Source organism: Molothrus ater, chromosome 2 (genome assembly GCF_012460135.2).
Source record: "Molothrus ater isolate BHLD 08-10-18 breed brown headed cowbird chromosome 2, BPBGC_Mater_1.1, whole genome shotgun sequence".
In the NCBI taxonomy this organism is placed as follows: Eukaryota; Metazoa; Chordata; class Aves; order Passeriformes; family Icteridae; genus Molothrus; species Molothrus ater.
The window spans coordinates 94,574,166-94,592,553 of NC_050479.2; the positions used below are offsets into that span (position 1 = coordinate 94,574,166).

General features: G+C 47.2%; 1 protein-coding gene across 2 annotated transcripts in view; it reads right to left on the minus strand.

The window, feature by feature from the left end:
• Nucleotides 1-2,262, minus strand: part of BOC (BOC cell adhesion associated, oncogene regulated) — a 54,884-nt gene extending 52,622 nt beyond the window's left edge. For both annotated transcript variants that reach the window (XM_036391955.2, XM_036391948.2), the window contains exon 1: nt 1,800-2,262. The gene's annotated coding sequence lies outside the window, so the exon portion shown is untranslated. The remainder of the gene's footprint in view (nt 1-1,799) is intronic.
• Nucleotides 2,263-18,388: the final 16,126 nt, after the last annotated feature.

An 18,388-nucleotide genomic window follows, 5' to 3' on the forward strand; every position in this document is an offset into this window, starting at 1 on the left:
CAGGGAGGACTGCACTGTATCTGACTTCAACCCTCACAGCAAACACCTATTGAGACCTCTTCTGCTTGCTATATGCAGGATGAGTCCCTGTATCTGAAGGGGAGAATTAAGGAAAGGACCTGGAACAAAACTCCATTTATTTCTTGTAAGAGAATATCATGCACCCAGCAGGAAGCTCGCAGCTCTTCCTAATTGTCCTACTTACTTCAGAAGATCCCCACATGACTCCTAGCAGCATGGGAATTTATTTCACCTTCATTTCTTTAGGTCACTTAAATAAACAGAACAAATCTTCACTGCAAACCCATGATGTTTTTCTGCTGAAATCCTTCCCCACAACATGAACCTCAATATTCAATCCATTAATTCAAAGTGTTTGCCATATAAGTACATAGGCATAAATATGGAGGAACCCTCCTCTTAATTGCAGGCACACTAAGTCAGTTAGTTTCAAAAGAAAACTAAGATAAAATTCTACTTACAAAACGCCCACATTCTTCTAATGTTTTCCATGGTAGTTTTTTGGCCCATGGGAAAAGAAATTTTAACAGCAGATTGCAAATGGACCTATCGAAAAGACACTATGGTAGCAATTGAAATTGTAGAAATGTAGAGATGTAGAAATTAAGAGAATTGGGCACCAAGAAAAACATTTAAGACATGCTGGGAATTACATGTGATCTCTGAGTGTGTGTATGGATTCCTGCTATCCCACTCACATAATGCTGCAGAGAGGTCAAGAGAGTTTCTTTAAAACAAGCAAGGACAAAAAAGACCATCTTTAATAGATGTGAACTGCCTTTCACACAATGCCAGTGAAATAACACTTAGGGTACCAGAATCAGTTGGGGAAATGCCCAAACACAGATTTGTATTAAGTACCTTCTGCCAGTTGGGGATATTGGTTAAAGTCTATTATTTTCCAAAGTATCTTCAGAGCACTTGAAAAAGTCTTGTTTGGACACAGCAACAAATTCAGCATCCCACTTTCTCCCCAACACATTTTCTATTTACAGGCACCATCCAGACGATCTGCCAAGGTTGCAGTCCAAGCAAGGAGGCATGTATGCACAAAACCCACAACATCCCACTGCCGGGCAGAAAATTACTTCCCCTGACCCAATCACTCCTCATCCTTGCACCAGCGTTAAAAACTCTACGGTCACGGAAGAGGACAAAAATTCTAACAGACAGGCTACCCACTCCCACTTTTCTCTGCTGCAGCAGCAGCTCCTTCACAGAGCACAAACCGAAATGCCTTCGCATCTGCCAGAGACAGTTCTTGCCTGTAAACTCCCAGCAGCTTTTGACAAGAGTTGGAGCAATGGAGGATGGATCTGCGGCTTACTTTGCGCAGCTTCTCCTTCTCCCTCACTGCTCACCGCGCCTCCTCGCCCAGCCGGCAGCGAGGACGGGGCAAGGTCGTGGACCAGGCTGCTGGGGAAGTTCCAAGGAGCCCGGGAGCGTGTGCGTGCCCTGGGCCCTCCATTAGTTCTGGCCGAGCCGCCGACGAGGAAGAGCTGGAGGGAAACATCCGAGCCCCCCACATCTCACCTGCCTGCGCCAAAACAAGCGCCGTCCCGGTGGGGACCAGCGGGTCTCCACTACTCCCTTGTTACGTATCCTACATCCCTGGTCGGACCCCCTTCCTTACATCTCCACACCAACTTCCCAAACTCTGCGGCTGCCTGAAGATGGATGGGGTGAAAGCCCTGCGCCCCATCGCCCGCCACCACCGTGCGTCCTCCCAAGCCCCTCTCCAGGGCCACCAGGCCCGGGCCCCCTTCTCTTTCACTCACCGCGGTCTCCAGTGGAGCAGGCGGGGGGAAACACAAAGATGCCCCAAACGAAGGGAAGCAACAAAGAGGCTTAACTCCAGAAGCTGGGAACTTCCAGGCCGGATCTGCGGGGAATTCACTAGACACACATACGCACGCACACACACACACAGAAAGGAAAAAAAAAAAAAAAAGAGCGAGAGAGAAAAAGAGGGGGAAAGCCTGTTTTGGGGGGAAGGGGAAAGTGAGGGAGCCCTTGGTTTGAGGGTGCTGGTTGTGCTTTTTCTGCGGGTTGGCGCTGGGGATGGGGGGCCGCGCTGAGCTCAGGCGCGGCGGGAGGAGGAGGAGGAGAAGGAGGAGAAGGAGGAGAAGGAGGAGGAGGAGGAGGAGGAGGAGGAGGAGGAGGAGGAGGAGGGAAGAGGCGCCGGGATGCGGGAAGCCAGACCCTCCATACGGGAGACGGCTTTTGGATGACTGAACTCCCAAACAATTCCCTGCTCTGGCTACTCCTGCCCCAAGAGCCTCCCTCCTTCCCCTCCCCCTGAGGAGGAGGGAAGAAGAGGAGGAGCCAGAGAAGGGGAAAAACTCCAAGTAAGACCCCTTCCCCAAAGCTAGGAAGCGGCCCGGCCCCGTCCGCCGCGCACCATCCCCTTCCCCCCCAGCACCGGGAACCGGGAGCCGCGGGCCCCCAGGGCCGCTCCCCGCCGCCCCACGCTCCCGGGCCGGCGGAAGCGGCAACGTTGGGACGAAAAGTTTGTTGTGGGCGGGGGAGCCGGCCCCGCCGGGCCGGGGCGCGGGGCGAGGGCTGCGGGGCCCGGGCGCGGGGCTCCCGGGCTGGCAGCGCACGCTGTAGCGGCACCGGCGGCTCACGGAGCCCTCCGGCCGCCCCTCCTGGGCGCCCCATCCTCGGCGGTCATCGGTTGTAATAATTACCAAAAGGATGAAAAGGTCTTTTCTTCCAGCCATCCCTTCCTAGCAGGTGCTTGTTCTCACGGAAAGTGTCTCGGATACAAATTTTCAGGAAAAGCAGTGCCACCACTCCCTGAGATTAAACCCCATCACTTCCTCCTCACTGCATCTCCCTGCACCAAAGAGTGAATTTATGCCCCAAAACTTAAATTCACCCAGAGGTGCAGGGAAATCTTTTGTTTTTCAAGGCCCTTCAGTAAAGATTATCTTGAAACAAATCTGTCACTGAAAGGTCAGGATAGGTTTCTCATGTTTTTGCCATGTACAGAAGAGCACAGATGACAAACATGATCTGTAGTTTCTAAATGTGAAGTCCTTCAGTCTTCAAAGAAGAAGGTGAAAGAGTTGAAGTTTTTAATCATGTCATCATTGAGTTTCAGAGATATTCTTGCTTAGTGGCACTTTAGAAGAGTTCTGATCTCCCAGCTTACTCATTTCTCATAAGAATGATGCAAAGGATTTAATGTTTTTTTTCTATTTATATTTGGGGTTCTTACTTCCTTGGTTTATTGCACAGGTACTGAAAAGATTAAAACTGATTTTTCTGAAGGATTTTTTGTGTTCCAAGGGAGTGTGTGAAGGTGGCTTCTTCAAGTTTCATTTCAATGGGTAAGCTTATGAGGTTGAACACAAAGACTTCAGTTGAACACAAACTTCCTTCCTCTGAAATGGTAACTTTGCTCTCTAATTATCTTTTAAAGTATTGTTTCCAAGGTTCCAAGTTTTTTCTTATATTGCTCAGTAACACACTCCTCAGGTGCTAAATCCATATGTAGACACCTCACTAAGTGGCCTAATTTTTACAAGTGCTAAGACCTCTAGCACCTGCCTTGTCTGAAAAATGCTGGTTTCCTAATTTAAAGCAGTCATAAACGCTCCTAAATTAAAGCAGGAATTGAATTAGCCCTGAGTAGTTTTAGGCTTACAGAGGTAGGAAGAAAAAGGCGAGGGAGCAGAATTGGAGCTACCTTGTGCAAAGAAGTGCCCCAGGGTTTGTTAAACAGTATGAAAGGAAAGATTGCAGCCCTGCAGGATTACACTCCCGTTTATCCCTAGGGCTGAGGGAATAGATGGATGCAGCAGTGCCCTTCATATACTGTTTTTCTCATCTGCCTCCCAAAAGAAATGCCTTGGGACACAGCAGGGTGCTGGTTTGTGCAGCCACATCCCCTTGGCATCCCTGGACAAGCCAGTGGCAGTCCTGCTCTCAGGAAGCTCTGTTGTTGCTCTGCTGGGGTTGCCTGCTCTAGGCATTTGTTTCAAACCCACTGCCAGCACCGACTTCTGGATGCCCCTGGCCTCTCTGAAGCTTGCAGTAGTGTGAAGACCAAAACCCCCTCATTAACCCCAGTTCCTTAGGCATAAGGAAACTTTTACTCTGGGCATTGACCAAACATAGCCCATGGCTGGGGGGTAGAGGTGTCCCATTTTCTTCTGGAGATGTCAGAGTGCCCCTGATCCTTGGCTACGAATTTGCCCATATTGGCCCTGTCCCTCTCTGATCCCAAACAAAATTCCCACTGCTGCTGCTGTTGGATGCAAAGGCTTCTCCTTGGGGCCGCTGAAACTCCAGCTGTTTGATATTGTGAGGAGCAAGGCAGGGGGCACACAGGGACTCTGCATGAAAGGGCGAGCTCAAAGGAAGCCGGACCCTGGCATGTCGGCACGATACTCAGTGGGTAACAGGCTCAGTTAAATTTGCTCATTCAGCCAGCTAAGAGGGAGAGTTTTCTCATCTGTCCTGCTATGTTTAATTCATCCGCACATGCCTCCCAATTACAGCAGGAGTAATAAACAGAAAGGGATGTTGGGGGTGGGGGGAAGCCAGCCAGTCCCTAGCCACCAACCCTAAGCACCCTGAAAAAAATCTCAGCTGCACACTGCTGGGGTTTGCTGCCCTGGGAGCTGCTCTTCAGAAGCTCTGACTCTGAGTCCTTTGGAATTTTAGCCTAGATTTATACCTGAATTTTGTTGTTTTGTCTATTTTTCTCCAGAAATGTACATTGCAGGAGGTGTGTTGCAGAGTGCTGCTTTAGGTGTACCATGTCTACCGCCTGAGTTAGGCAAAACTGCCAGTAAAAATCACCATGGTATGCCTGCCTCCACGGAGGTTCCCAGGCTCACCACCAGGTTCCTCTAGCTCTGCATTTTTGCAAAAATGAAAACTTGATGGGGAGAATTGCACTGTGAGGCAAAGGCAAGATGAATAAAATGCTCCAACATAGAGTGAGTTCAAAGCTGTCTGGCCATGTTGTGATAAATCCAAGATAAGTTTGTGGAAGGATGGATGAGGAATTGATGACTAGCTCAGTTCCAGGAGTGGCCATGGTCCAAAGTGACCAGAAAGTCATCTTGTGTAATGTGTAGAGGAGAGGGGAAAGACTCACATTATGAAGGGTTGTGAATGGGAAGCCCCCTGTTCAAAGGAGTTTCAGCATGAGTTTTACTTTGTTTACCCTCTTGTAAAGCTATTTGTTACTTTGATAATCCATAGGAAGTGGGATCATTTCTCTACAGCATGTCAAATCAAATAAACAAATAAAATCTTGTTTGGCTGGTGAGAAGCTTAGAAAGTGTATTTGTATAGGGATTCAGGAACTAAGCATCTTTCAGGAGCAGAAGATTAAGAAAGAAATCAGAGAAACAAAGGGGGAAGTGATTCAGTCATCAGAACTTAGAGAGACAAATTAAAGAGGGGGTTGGGATAAAAGGACAAGAGATATGCCTGCCTATATTAGGAAATCTCTGCTGGCGTAAACTAAACCAACTTGATGTCAGTTTAGTTTTACCACTAGGGTCCAAGTCAGGGACATAGACTTGGTTGTGACAAGCTCATCCTGATGTCAGACAGAAATATCATATGTTCACTGGTGTTTCTTTTATTTCAGAATATATACGTTACCCCTCATGCATGAACACAAGCACACACAAGGATAACATATGTATTTTGAAATAAAAAAATCGCAGTGAACCAGTGCTAGCTTCTCCCTCTGAGAGAGGGGTTGGCAGCAAGATAGTTTCATTAGTACTGTTCCTGTTTCAAACATAATAAAAACAATACAAAAGAAACACAGCCCCACAAAGGTATCACTCTCTTTTCTTGCAGCGATACATATATTGGTATAAAGTATATTATATATTGGTATAAAATATGTTATATATGGGTACAGCTGTGCCTGTTCTATGCTACATACCCACAGGGGATGTTGTAAAGAACTACTATTCTATTTGTAGTCAGGTCATTAATAGGAAATACTCGGAGAGTTAGTGGGCTCCCAAGTCTATGAGAAGATTTGGTTCAGGTCCATTTGTTTCCTTGTCTTAAAATGTTCAGGGATCAGCAGTCAGAGAGATCCTCTTGTGTCTGGCAAATGTTTTACAACTGAATATTTTGAGTGGAGGACAGGGTCTTTAAGAAAATGTTTTGTTAATGAGAAATTATCAAAGGCAATTGGTAAAACTATTTGCTTGAGTAAGGAGATGAGACAAATGCCCTAAAGAAATAGCCTTTCCCCCCACCCCTCTAGAATCCTGCTTTCCTTCCTGAGAACTTGGCAACGACTCTTCTACAGTTTAAAACTTCTCTTGCAGTGAAAGCCAATATAACCATATTTGTGATCATGACCACACACCTCACTGCCAGTGCTGGATATGGGAAGTCCTGAGAGTGAACACAAGAGAACCACGAACCTGCTGTGTGCAGAAAGATGTAGGACATGCCCTCCTGCCTTTTGGTTCATTGCCAAAATCCATCTCAGAATAATGATAAGAAATGCTCCCCTGATGGATAGGATGTTAAACCAAGACCATGTATGTCATGTTTTGCAGTGACAATGTTGCTCTGTGCTGTTAAATAGTGTCGTATTTTATCCAGAGACACTATTATTTCAGTGGCAGGCAAGCTTATTCTCATCCTTGAGCGGGAAATTATTTGGAAACTTTCGGATGCATGTACGTGGATAGACAGGATGTGGTGCTATAAAGTAGTTCACCTTTCCAAGTGGAGATGGGAACTTGGGCAGTAGGTGCTGAAAATAGAACTTTCATGGGTGAAAAGCATTAGATAGAATGAATCATTTCAAGTGAGTGTTATGAATCTCAAATTAGAGGAAAGATATATATAATGTTTTAGCATATGCATTCAAATTATATGTATGTAATAAAACTGCAGCATTACCAGCTCTTTAAGAATCAGTTTGGTTTTTTGTTTTTTTTTAGTGTGTGTGCAACGCATTTAGCTGGAAATCATGGCAGAGTGCGAGATGTTTTAGTGGAGTTGGCTTAGGTGGCTTTGACTGATCCTTTCCCCCAGTATCCATTTTTAGCTTTGTAGAGGTTTGTTGAAAAAAGCAGGTTTTTTTCTTCTCACGTGAGATTCGTTTTCTCTGTGGAGACTTTGCAGGGAAACCTGGTAGTACAGTATTTGATGGGAATCTTATTCTCATCAGTACAGACTCCACTGGTTTAGGTTTTCACACTTTTTATGATTCCCTAATCTGTAATAGGTTGTTGCAATTTTAGAGACAACAGCAGTGAAGATGGGGAGGCATCTTAAAGGTGTTCCAGGTTAATGCTGAAGACTGAAAAGATCCCTTTAGGTTGAGTGTAGTCCCTGGATAATTATATCTGCAGGAAATAGCTACCTGTCATGTCTGTCAACAAGGGAGCTTACCTTTTAAGGCACACAGATCTCCCTTTACATCACATTCTCTCTTTGTTGTAGTCCATTTATTCACCTATTGTTCACCTATAATCTCTCTTCCCTTACCACTTTCCCACACACCTGTTGCCTTTCCATCTTTCTTTTTCATTGCTTAAGGCTTGTGCTCAACCTGTGCTCTGCAACAGCCCTCAAACAAGTCCTTAACTTCAGAAAGTGAAAAGGCTGGGGTTCCTCAGTCTCCCGGGCCCCCTCTAGCCCTGCATCTGCTCCTGTGTCCCCCAACATCTCCCCCCCCCACCCCCATCCGTTGCCCACATCCTGAGCATGAAAGCCAGCCGGATTAATCCGGCACAGAGCACATTGTGTGTGAGTCATGACAGGCTCACTAAGGCGTGCAGTGCTGATAAAAGGCAGCTCTGATGGGCTCTGTCAGGGATCCCGGAGAAACAGCGTGGAAAAAATCTGCTAACCCACATCCCAGCCTGGCAGCCAGGGCCTGGAGACAGCCAGGCACCGAAGGGAGCGCGGGGAAGCCCCCACAGCACTGGCAGGTCCCACTGTGGGCGCAGCCTGTGGGGAAGCCCCTGGTCCCAGGCGTGAGCTGGTGCTTTCTGGAGTCATCCAAGGGCTCGTGAAATCAGAGGAGGGCTGATGCAAGCCTCTAGGTTGTGAGGATGCATCCTGGGATAACCTCTCTCTCCCCAGCTGACCATCTGACCAAAGGACAGTCCTGACTCCCAATGTCAGAGGTGTCACTCCCCTTAAACCTACCTTCCCCTGCTCTGCCCCAGTGGCTAGCCCTGCTAGGGGAGCCTGAAGGAGACTGCTCTTGTCTGACTTGGAGAACATGTCTCTCAAAACAGTGTTATTTTACCAACCTGCACTTTCCCGTTATTTGTTCCTTATTTTTCATATGACCCTTTATGACCCATCTTCCTCAGTACCTTCAACTCTCTGGTGTTAAGCCTTGCAGACACTCACAGATGTTTGAGTGATTATGAGTCCCTCTCCTTTTGGTCAGCCAGGCTACACATCACCTATCTGCAGTATCCTCTTCATACTCTCCTCTCTGCTTGTATATGGTGTCCACTGAATACCATCACCCTACTGCAATCTGGAGACTCAGGCAAAGGCAAAAAGAGAAAGAGCTGGTCTTACAGCTCTGTGCCTCTGGGCATATATGCCCTGCTTTGTCTTTTCATTAGGCTGTGCACAAATACACTTTGACTGCATTTTTAAGACCAGGATAGCAGAGCACCTATCAATCATTTCTTTGAAACTTTAGGAGTTTCTTCAAAACTTTAGGAGTTTTCTTTGAAACTTTAGGATTCCCTTAGAATCATGGCTGATACCAAGGCCATGGTGCTCAGGAATTTACAGCCTCTGAGAACAAGGGTTAGGTGAACTTTAAAAATTTATATAACTTAGTGTTTCTGGTCCTTTTTTAATCCAAAGAACAAACTAACCTTTCAGGGAGGAAAAGAGAAATCCACACATTCTTTTGTGGCGTGATACAATGCAGCAGCCAGTGGTTATAGGCAAATAAAAATCAGGCAAAGCTTTGAAATTCTTCATTTTTCATTTCTACCAGCTGCTTTTATTTGTCACCATTTCATTTGACTGCATGTGTTAGATATTGCATGAGGCATGACTGTATGGGTGGGAATTTGGAGAAGGATGCTGTAATCCACTTGCAGACTGCCTTCTGAAGTCTTGCAAGACACCAGTGCTCAAAATACTCCCATTCTAGTCTGCCTGCTGTGTGCCAGACCATGCTGAACCCAAAACCCATTTAATCCCTCTTTCTGACTGATGTAAGCCATACCTAGAAGCATCTTGTGGAAGGCAGAACAATTGGCTTAGGGAATGGATGTCAGCTGTAATCTTTTCTCTACAATTTAAATTTTACTGTTGTATACTTCTTTCCATTACTTCTGATTCTAATATTTTTGGACCACCCCTGCTTAGCATTTGCAGGTCTTTAATCCTCTCTGTTGTCAGACAGATAAACTGGGTCTGGGCCCAATTCTCCCTCAGCTAGCTGGGTGTAAATGTCTCTGAATTCACACCAGCTAGATGCAGTGTAACATGAGAAGTGTGTGAGGCCCTTTATTCTGTCAGCCTCCCCTCATAAATCAGCTCTCACACCAGCACCTGAAGTCATTTTCTCAAGACCAAAGAAAGCATGCATGGAGAAGGTTTTCTCAAGAGCTTAGGGAGATCAAATGGTCTCAGAAGGTTTGCTGTTCCCTGCAGTGCTGCAGGCAGCTCGGGCAGGGTTGCGGAGTGTGAGGACCACGCACAGCGTGGCTCAGCACTGGGAGGGCTCATGGAAGGGGGACATTAAGCCACCAGAGAAACCATAGTTGTGTCTACTTGTTGCAGTATGATCCCAGCCAAAGAGCCATGGATAACCCTGTTTCTGTTTCATCTCAGCAAAAGACCCATGGATAACCCTGTTTCTGTTTCATCTCAGCTGAATACAGAGCCAGTTCACCTGCCCAAGAGGTTTCAGTTTATACTAGCTTTTTGGTAGTGAAACTTTCCCATGAGACTGAACTGCTAAGCAGCTTTTTTTGGTGACCCTTTCTACAGTGTCTACTGTGGGAGCTGGAACAAGAATGAAATTCCCTCCCACCCCAGTGTCTTGTGCAGCTCCTTGCCTGTGTCTCATGATGAGAGAGACCAGGCCAGTAGGTCCCAGGCAGCTCTTACAGTGTCTGTTTGACGTATGAGCCAAATAGTTGTCCCAGCATGGTACTATGACTTGAAATACACGACACCAGGAAGCACAAAAATTGCTGAGTGGGGTTATGCCATGGTGAATACACCATGTCCCTCACTGCCACTCAGCATATCCTTTCCCACACAGACTCTCCTTTCCCACACAGGGACAGTGCTCTCCCTGGCACAAGAGCAAGAGAAGAGGCTGGAGGCAAATCTCTGTGTGCTTTCAGAGGTATGATGTCTACAGGGTCGGTCATACCACATCCCAAAAATGGGAGAAATGGAGGAGATAGAGCTAGATAGAGGTACCTACACATGAGGTAGAGCAAATGGCAGTTCTGATAGAGCAAAATCACCTTTTGCTGCTGTTCGTTAGAGGTGTGTTTCTTTTGGGTACTTCACATTTTCTAATCTGGCACCAAATTCTTCTTTCTAGAGTGCCTCTAAAGACTTTTACCAACTGAAAGCCAGACCCAGACCCCTGCCTCCTGCTGAAGTGCTGCCAACTACTTCTCAGAGCAAGTCTTCCAATAGGTGTGTGGCTTGGCTTCTTGTATAGGAAATACAACATTGGTGTAAAACACAGGACAGCTTCACCAGTTTAGTCCTTGATACCACCATTATAATCACTGCAAAAATAAATACATCTTTACCCAAGAGATATTAATGTCAAAGAATATATATTTTTTAAATAATATATTTGGGGGAAATCAGAAGCTACCTTGCTTTTGAAAGACACGTTTGGCTGGTGTCCTTAACATGCCAGAGCTGTGATTTTCTAATGACCCTGAAGGAGATGAATTCCCTCATTGAAGCTCAGTGGGATTTGGGGGGTGGGGTGTGTGATTCTTCTCTCCCTTGAATATTCAGACAAGTACTCCTCAGACATCTCTCTTCTTCTTGTCACTCTTTGCCCTGTTTGTTTGTTTTTTGCACTTCTCGCAGCCTGGACAAGGCAAACAGGCCAGTCTGTTGTTGGTGTGCATCTCTTTCACTGCAAGATTTGTTTATGTCTTAGCACAGTGATGCAATATTTGGGTTGTACGCTTCAAGGGGAAATGTTTATAGAACTAAAAAAATATTTCCATTTGATTTGTTTATAGGAAGTTTTTTCTTGTGGTCTTGAGTTTTGAAAAGGCCTTTGCATGTTTTCTTTTCCGCCTCCTCCCCTCCCCCTACTGTGGATTTGAAGTTTGGTGCCAAATTCAGTCATGATAATGCCATGACTGACTCTTTAGGTATTTCTACCATGCTCAGCACTACACCACTGGAGTATCTTCATCCTGGCCTCCTAGATCTCAACAGTGTTATCCTTCTTACATGCTGAGGTTAACAAAGCTTCTCGGCGGGGCTGAGGATTTTTCAGCCCCACAGCCCAACAACTCCTTTCCTGAATTATCTCTGACCTGGGCCAGCCCTCAGGCAGGGCAGGCTACACTAACAGGGGAGAGTTGGAAGAGTTAAATGAGAACATTGCTTAGAAGGAAAAACAAAAGAGTAATAGGAAAGGCATCTTTGTGTGACCGAGGCTTAACTGAAACCAGGCCTTCTCCCTCTGCCTCAGCCAGGAAAACGAGAGAGGACGTGCAGGCAGCCACTGGCAGACCGTGCACGGCTGTCCTCCTCTGCCTCCAAGGATGGAGGCAAGGCACAGATACTCACAGCTAGAGGGAGGGCAGACACTTGCTCATGTGGCGCCCCCAGGGCACTGGCACAGATGCACTTCGCAACACCCTTGCACTCACACCCTTTATTGTACATCCACTGCCCCTTTCTGCCTCTCTCCCATCTAGTGTAGTGTTTGTCACCCAGAGGAGGCTCCCACATGCTGTTGTACACTATCCTTCAGGCATTGTGCATCTGCTCTTCGGGAAACACTGAGTACTACTGGGCTGCCGTCTTGTCACATTGGGTCAGTGAACAAGGATGTCGAAAGGATGAATGCCATGTTTCTTCCATCCCTGACTTTGGCCACAGCTTGCAAGCAAGAGGCATAGATGGGGTGGGAGGATGCGCAGGCTTTCTCTCATGCCTTGCAATTTTGCCTCTTTGTACAAAAACCAGAGAGAACACTCACAGGATCCTTCCAGCCACTGTCCTTCTAACTTAACCCAGCATCATCCGTTGCTGGTTCCCATTCTCTTGATAGGATAAACCATCACCACCTTTACCTTGTACCTACCGGGGTAACCAGCAGAGAACAGAGAAGGTAATAACATGTGCCCAACTCTTTGAACCAACAAATTTCATCAGCCCTCAATAAGGCACTCCCCCACCTATGTCACCACAGTTTCAGGACTGGAAATCTTCAGAACATGACTGGCCCTGGTGCCCAGGTGCAGCTCGCTTTCCATGAGCTCATTAACCAGCAGAGCCTCACAAACCATTGTCTGGCAACAGCCGGTGTAGGAAAAATTACTGTTAGAGATGTTTCCAGCTACTTCCAGCTGCTGCCTGGAAGAACTGCAGAACTGCACCAGACAGAAATAACATGAGATCACTGGCTCAGAGGAAGCCTTGGCTTCCCCAGCCCCTGCCCCTCAGCAGGTGGCCCCGGGCAGTGGAATGGCCTGTGCGTGCTGTGGCAAGGGGAACCTGGCATGTGGGCGTGGGGATCATACACAGGTGAATAAATAAAAGCCAGCCCCCTTTCTTTGCTAACTGGGGAGTTCTCCTGCAAGAGGTGACTGGGATTGGTGTTTGGTTTTCCCCTGGAATACTCCCAGTTCAACACACACTGTTTCAGAGCCGTGCCAGCCACCTGCTGCCAGCAGCCCTGTCTCCCTCAGGTCCTGTGCCCCAGCAGACTGCTCGGTCACCACAGAGGGACCCAGGACAGCCCCCAAGTCCCCCACTCCCACCCTGCCTTCCCCCCAAAGCCAAGATCCATCAGAAAGGAAAAGTGAAGGTAATGAACAGGCTGGCTTTGGTTCTCTCATTCTGACAGTCACCTTTTCTAATGGTCAGTAATATTGGAATCCCTCAGAGACATGTTGTGTGACAGTATCGTTGTGCCTGTGAAAGAGCAGGACCTTTCTGGCCACAGTTTGAGTATGTTTATTTTGTCCTGTTGTTTGGGACTGAGATTACCTAAGAGTCACAGCCTCCTGTGCATCCATGCACCCAAGCTGTAACCTGGAGCAAGCTGGCAAGAGAGCAGGGGATGCCTTGGGTCTTTGCAGAGAGCAATGCCAAGGTTTTCCTAAAAGTTATCTATAATGCTGGGTGAAAAAAAGCAGAAGCAAATATATTTTGTACAGAATATTGATCTTGATGAGAACTATTTTGTCTGGGGACTGTGTCTACCACACAAACAGGCCATGATAACTAATACCTGGTAGTCTATCTTGGCTCTTCACACATAAGACAGACACTACATCATCGTGTTATCAGGGATTTTAATGCACTGGGAGCCAGATGGAAGGCAAAGTAGACCAAGTCGACTTACAAACACCATAACCACAAGCCTTTGTTTGTGAGGAAAAACCAGAAGGGATATCACCCACAAGCTGTGGCTAAATGCATACCTTCATGTCATCTCGGTACCTTCTGGATATGATAACCACATCCTCGAGGAGGGAAGGTCTATGGGTCACACCAGCTTGGTACAGTAACTGTGTCCTCCACGGATGGTTATTGCACGTGTTTGTGCGTTGCTGTCAGATGCTTGATGGTCGTTCCTAGGAGTGGTAGAAATAGCTTATTTATTCTGTTTGGCATCTATATCCATTCCTTCTTCTCCTCCCAACCCATAACCCCCTCCCCCAAACGCCAAGCTAATGCCTTCCAGATGAGGTGCTAGAAGCTGCTAATTGCACCCGGATCCGTCCTGATTTGTGCTTCAGTCAGCAAGGCACCTCACTAATGGATCTGAGACTTGGCAGAGGGCCTGGGACCAGTGTCAAAGGAAATGGATGAGAGGGAAGCAGAGAGCAGGCGGGCTAGAGGAAGAGCAGGGAGACCCAGAAAGGAAAACGATCCCTCCTTCTCACAGCAAGGATCCGAATACTGATAAGGGCTTGTGGCTGTCCCCCGAGGTGGTGTGTGGGATGGAGGCGGCAGAGGCATGTTGCCTTCTCCTGTCAGAGAGCCCACGCCTGTGCTGGGGTACTTCTCCCTGCTCCTATGGGAGCAGTTATCAGGGCACAAGGGCAGCAAGGCACACCTGGGCCTTATCACTTCCCAGACTGGTCAGGGCTTGAGCTCTCCTGATGGGAAGCTGGGACACGAGAGCTGGGAGCCAGCTGGGGGCTGCGGCTGAGCCGTGGCTCTCTGTTGATCCAGAGCATCTGTCTCACATCCCTGGTGGGTTCCAGGAGAAGAGGAGCCAGCTGGAGTGATTGGATGTGGATCAGAGGTGGAGAGAAGAGAAAACAAGAGGGAAGGGGGTTGGGGAGATTGATAGCAGGCAGGATAAGAAAAGAAGGAGGCTTGGAGAGGAAATAGAATAGTAGGTACCACAAATGGAAAAAGCAAGAGACAGAAGAGGAAAGGCAAGAAGGAGATGTGAAGGCTGGAGAATAAAGAGGTGGTGTATAACATGTTTTCTTGTGCTCCTGCACAGCCTGCAAGAGCCACACTGTGGGCTGGGGAGGCTGTGCTAGCAGCCAGACAGGGCTGCAGCCTCTCTGAGAGCCCCAAAGGGAACTGTGCATGCTGTCCTGCATGGAGCCCTGGGACCTCCCTGTAGAGCCTCAGGGATGGAAAACTTCCTATCAACACATAAATGTCCAGGGACTATTCCTCAATGTCTCACTAGGCTTAACTGCCTGAGGACAGGTCTGTTTCTGGTCATGTGGATGACACCAACACAAAGAGATTTTGCTTCAGCATTTCAGCCTGGGCCTGAAAACTAGGTTCTTGCTAAGTCCTTGGGAGTTAGCTTAAGGGTGGCATGAAGAAATCTCCTTTCTGTGTGCTGGAGAGCCCCAGAGAACTGGGAGTGGTTCCTGGTCTATTTTGAGATACCTCTCTAGCATTAAATCCAGTGTCTTTCCCAAATGGAGTTTATTACACTCATTTTACTGGTGGAGAAAAATGAAGTAACATTGCCTTGGGTTTCACAAAGAATCCAGGTCCCACCTGGGGGAGGACTTGTGGTTGTCAGTCAGGGGGTACCTGCTCTGTTAGACCATGAAGGTCTAGCATGAAGAACCAGCAGAGCCATGAAATTGTCAGAGAGGGAAGGAAGGTTCAAGAGCAGAACTGCACCAGACATAAACCCACACCAGTGATCGGGATAGATGGGCACTTGGTCTCAACAAGTCCTCTTCATTGAAGAAAAAAACTCCAAAACCAGGGAACACTGGGGTGGAAGGAACCCTGCAGCTGCCAGGAGGGCCCTGGAGGTGTATTTCAGCATTAAGTAATCATCATGATAACCCTGGGAAAGATGCTCCAGGTGGAAAGGTGCCAAGCTGAAAGCAGAAACAGGACAACCAGAAGCAACCAACTGCAACGGGAATCCAGTTGGTTGGAACTAGTAAGACACTGTGCTAAAATGCCTTTGGCTCCGAGTCCCATTTTCATCAACTTTGCAATTCTTGGCAAAGATGGGAGGGAGTTTCCACTAGACTGTGATTCATTTAATGAAATTTGATCATGGCCAGCAGGGGAGGGAAGTACACAGACTGACAGAGAGACAGTGTACTTTGAGAAGAGGAGGCAAGACTGTCAGGCCTCTGCAGAAAGGGCAGAAAAAGACCTGTCTGATAGGAATCTTGGTGGGCAATCTTATGGGGGAAGGGGTAAGGAAGTAGAAGAGCAAACTAATTACAGACATTGTGTGTGCTTGGATGAGCCTACAGACTGATTAGCTCATGTCTCCGAAGCACTTGGAGATGGAAACCAGTTAATTATCCTTATTAATTTTTCCCCTTTTGTGCTTCTAGTTATTTTTGGAGATCGTTTTAAGCACAATGCACCACCCAGGTGTTGGCTGCCCCAAAACCCATTGGAATTCCCTATTTGTCTTTCCCTTTCCTTACACAAAGGACAAAACAGTCCCGATGAGAGTGATTCCTTCTTTCTGAAATAAGGACAAATAAAGAAAAGAAGGAAAAAAAAAAAGAAAGAAAAATATAGTATCCCATGCTGGCATGCCCAAATCACATCACACTAGCCTGTTTCTCTGCCTCTGGGGGACCAAAGGCAAGGGGGGTGCCTGTCTCTGAACTCATCAGTGCATGGGAAACTGTCAGGTCAGTACCCAGGTGCACAGGAAACAAAAGTATACTTGCTCTGCAGCTTGTTGCAGAACAGTTAGGACTTAGATTTAGCTTCTTTCCAATATTCTTGTTGTGGATGTCCACCAAAGGACACTGGGGAAAACCTTGTGAACATCCTGATGCCATTTCTGATAACAGAAGCATTTAAGGCTTCAGGAGTGCAATAGGAGAAGTTATTTTTGAGGGAAACCACAGAAAAAACTGGCCTTTAATTCAATCTGCCACCTACTTCCCTTGTTCCCAGATGGAGAGCATGGCCACTGGATGACATGTAAGCTGTTACCTTTTAACATCTGTGACCTTTTTGTTGCTTGGAGAATGGAGAAAGAAGCCTCAAAATGGTTAGATGGGAATGAGGACACTTAAGGATTGAGGATTTGGGGGCAGACCATGCTTCTGCATCTGCAGTTGGTGTGCAGGCAAAGCGGTGGCAGCACCCAGCAGCCTGTGCCCCAGGAGATGGGCACACAGCCTGATGTGCCTCTGGATCCATGTGGGATGGGTACGCCCAGCCCCACAGCCCGCAGTGCTCCTCGCTGGCTCTCTGTGTCCAAATGCTGCCTCAGCCCATGGCTGCTTCTGCTTCAGGGCATGGGGGTCATGCAGTGGTGTTCTGGACTTTAGGTGCTGCCCTCCTGGGGCTTCCTGGGCAGCTCTGCAAGAAGTTCCCCAAGAAAATCTTGGCAAGGTCTGGCTTTGGAGAAATGCCTGGCCTTTTTTTTCCCCCTCCTTCTAATTTCTTGCTGCCTGGGGTCCAGGCACAGCCTGGACAACCAGGTGGGAAGCCACAGTCCAAGAAGTGGAGAATTAACAGGTTTTCAGCACTATGCCAAAGCATTAAGTGCTGGGAAACCAGACCATGCGCACCACGTAAAAATAAAGGGAGAGCTGAAGACTTCCAGACCATGGCAGGTTTGATCCGGCTTGTTTATTTTTTGGCAGGAGGGACTGAGTGAGGCCACAGCAGGAACTGAGCATGTGCTGTATGTGCCAGAGAGAGCACATCTCCTCCAAGTCAGCTGCATTCTGTTTGCTTGCACGCGTGGCCCATCAGTCCCATTGTGGTGCTGCCTTTGCCTGGTGAGCTGAATGCAGGAACCAGGTCCATGGCAACGTGATTTACGAATCCTCTCTGAGGTCCTATCTTCTTCCTCCTCCTCTTCCTTTTGGGGACTTGGGGATTTGGTTGGTTTGGGGGTTGTTTTTTTAAAAATAAAGAGCACTTGAAGTTCATTTAAGGCAGAACCCCTTGATTTACTGTGCTTTGGTTTCAGAAACAAAATACTTTACTGGGGGGAAGAAGCCATTTAAGCTTTAGAGTATTTTTTCTCTGTTACACCTCAGCCTCTCTGTAACGTGCTGTGGTACAACACTAGCACTTGTCTGGCACTGAGAAGGAACCAAATCAGTTTGGGCCATAGGTGCTATGTCAGAGTCACATTTTCTCAAGCAGGGAGTCAATCCATCAAGAGAGAAATCACTCTGCTGTGCTGCTTCTATACAAAATATGTCTGCTGAGATCTCGGAACCCAGCAAAGTCAAAACAGGATTTTCACCAAGATAAAAGAAGTGATGTTTCAGATCTACAGAACAAAACAATGAAACTGAAGGACAGCTGTCAGTAAGGGAAAATTAGGAGCATGGCTGAGTTCTCATACTTAGAAGAGCCAAAACTGGTTGGGTTTTTTTCCATGAATTCCAGGTTTGGCTTAACTGAAATGTAGACCTATTTGTTTCTTTCTACTGCAGCATATCCTAGCCTAAAAATCTGTCATCTGCACTTGGCACACTTTTTATAAGTGAGAAATGAAGTGGTCAGGTACACACTAAAGTATGAATAAAGCACACTCACAGTCAGGTAATTTATTTGGGCCTCTCAATGTCATGTTCACAGGAATTCTGAATGTCCAGGAAAGCATCACTGATGAAACCTATGTGGACCTCTTGCACTGTAAGAAAACCAGATAACAAAACCTTCTCCTAAGCCCATCCAGTGATGCAGCTCAGGGTGCCTCACTATGCTG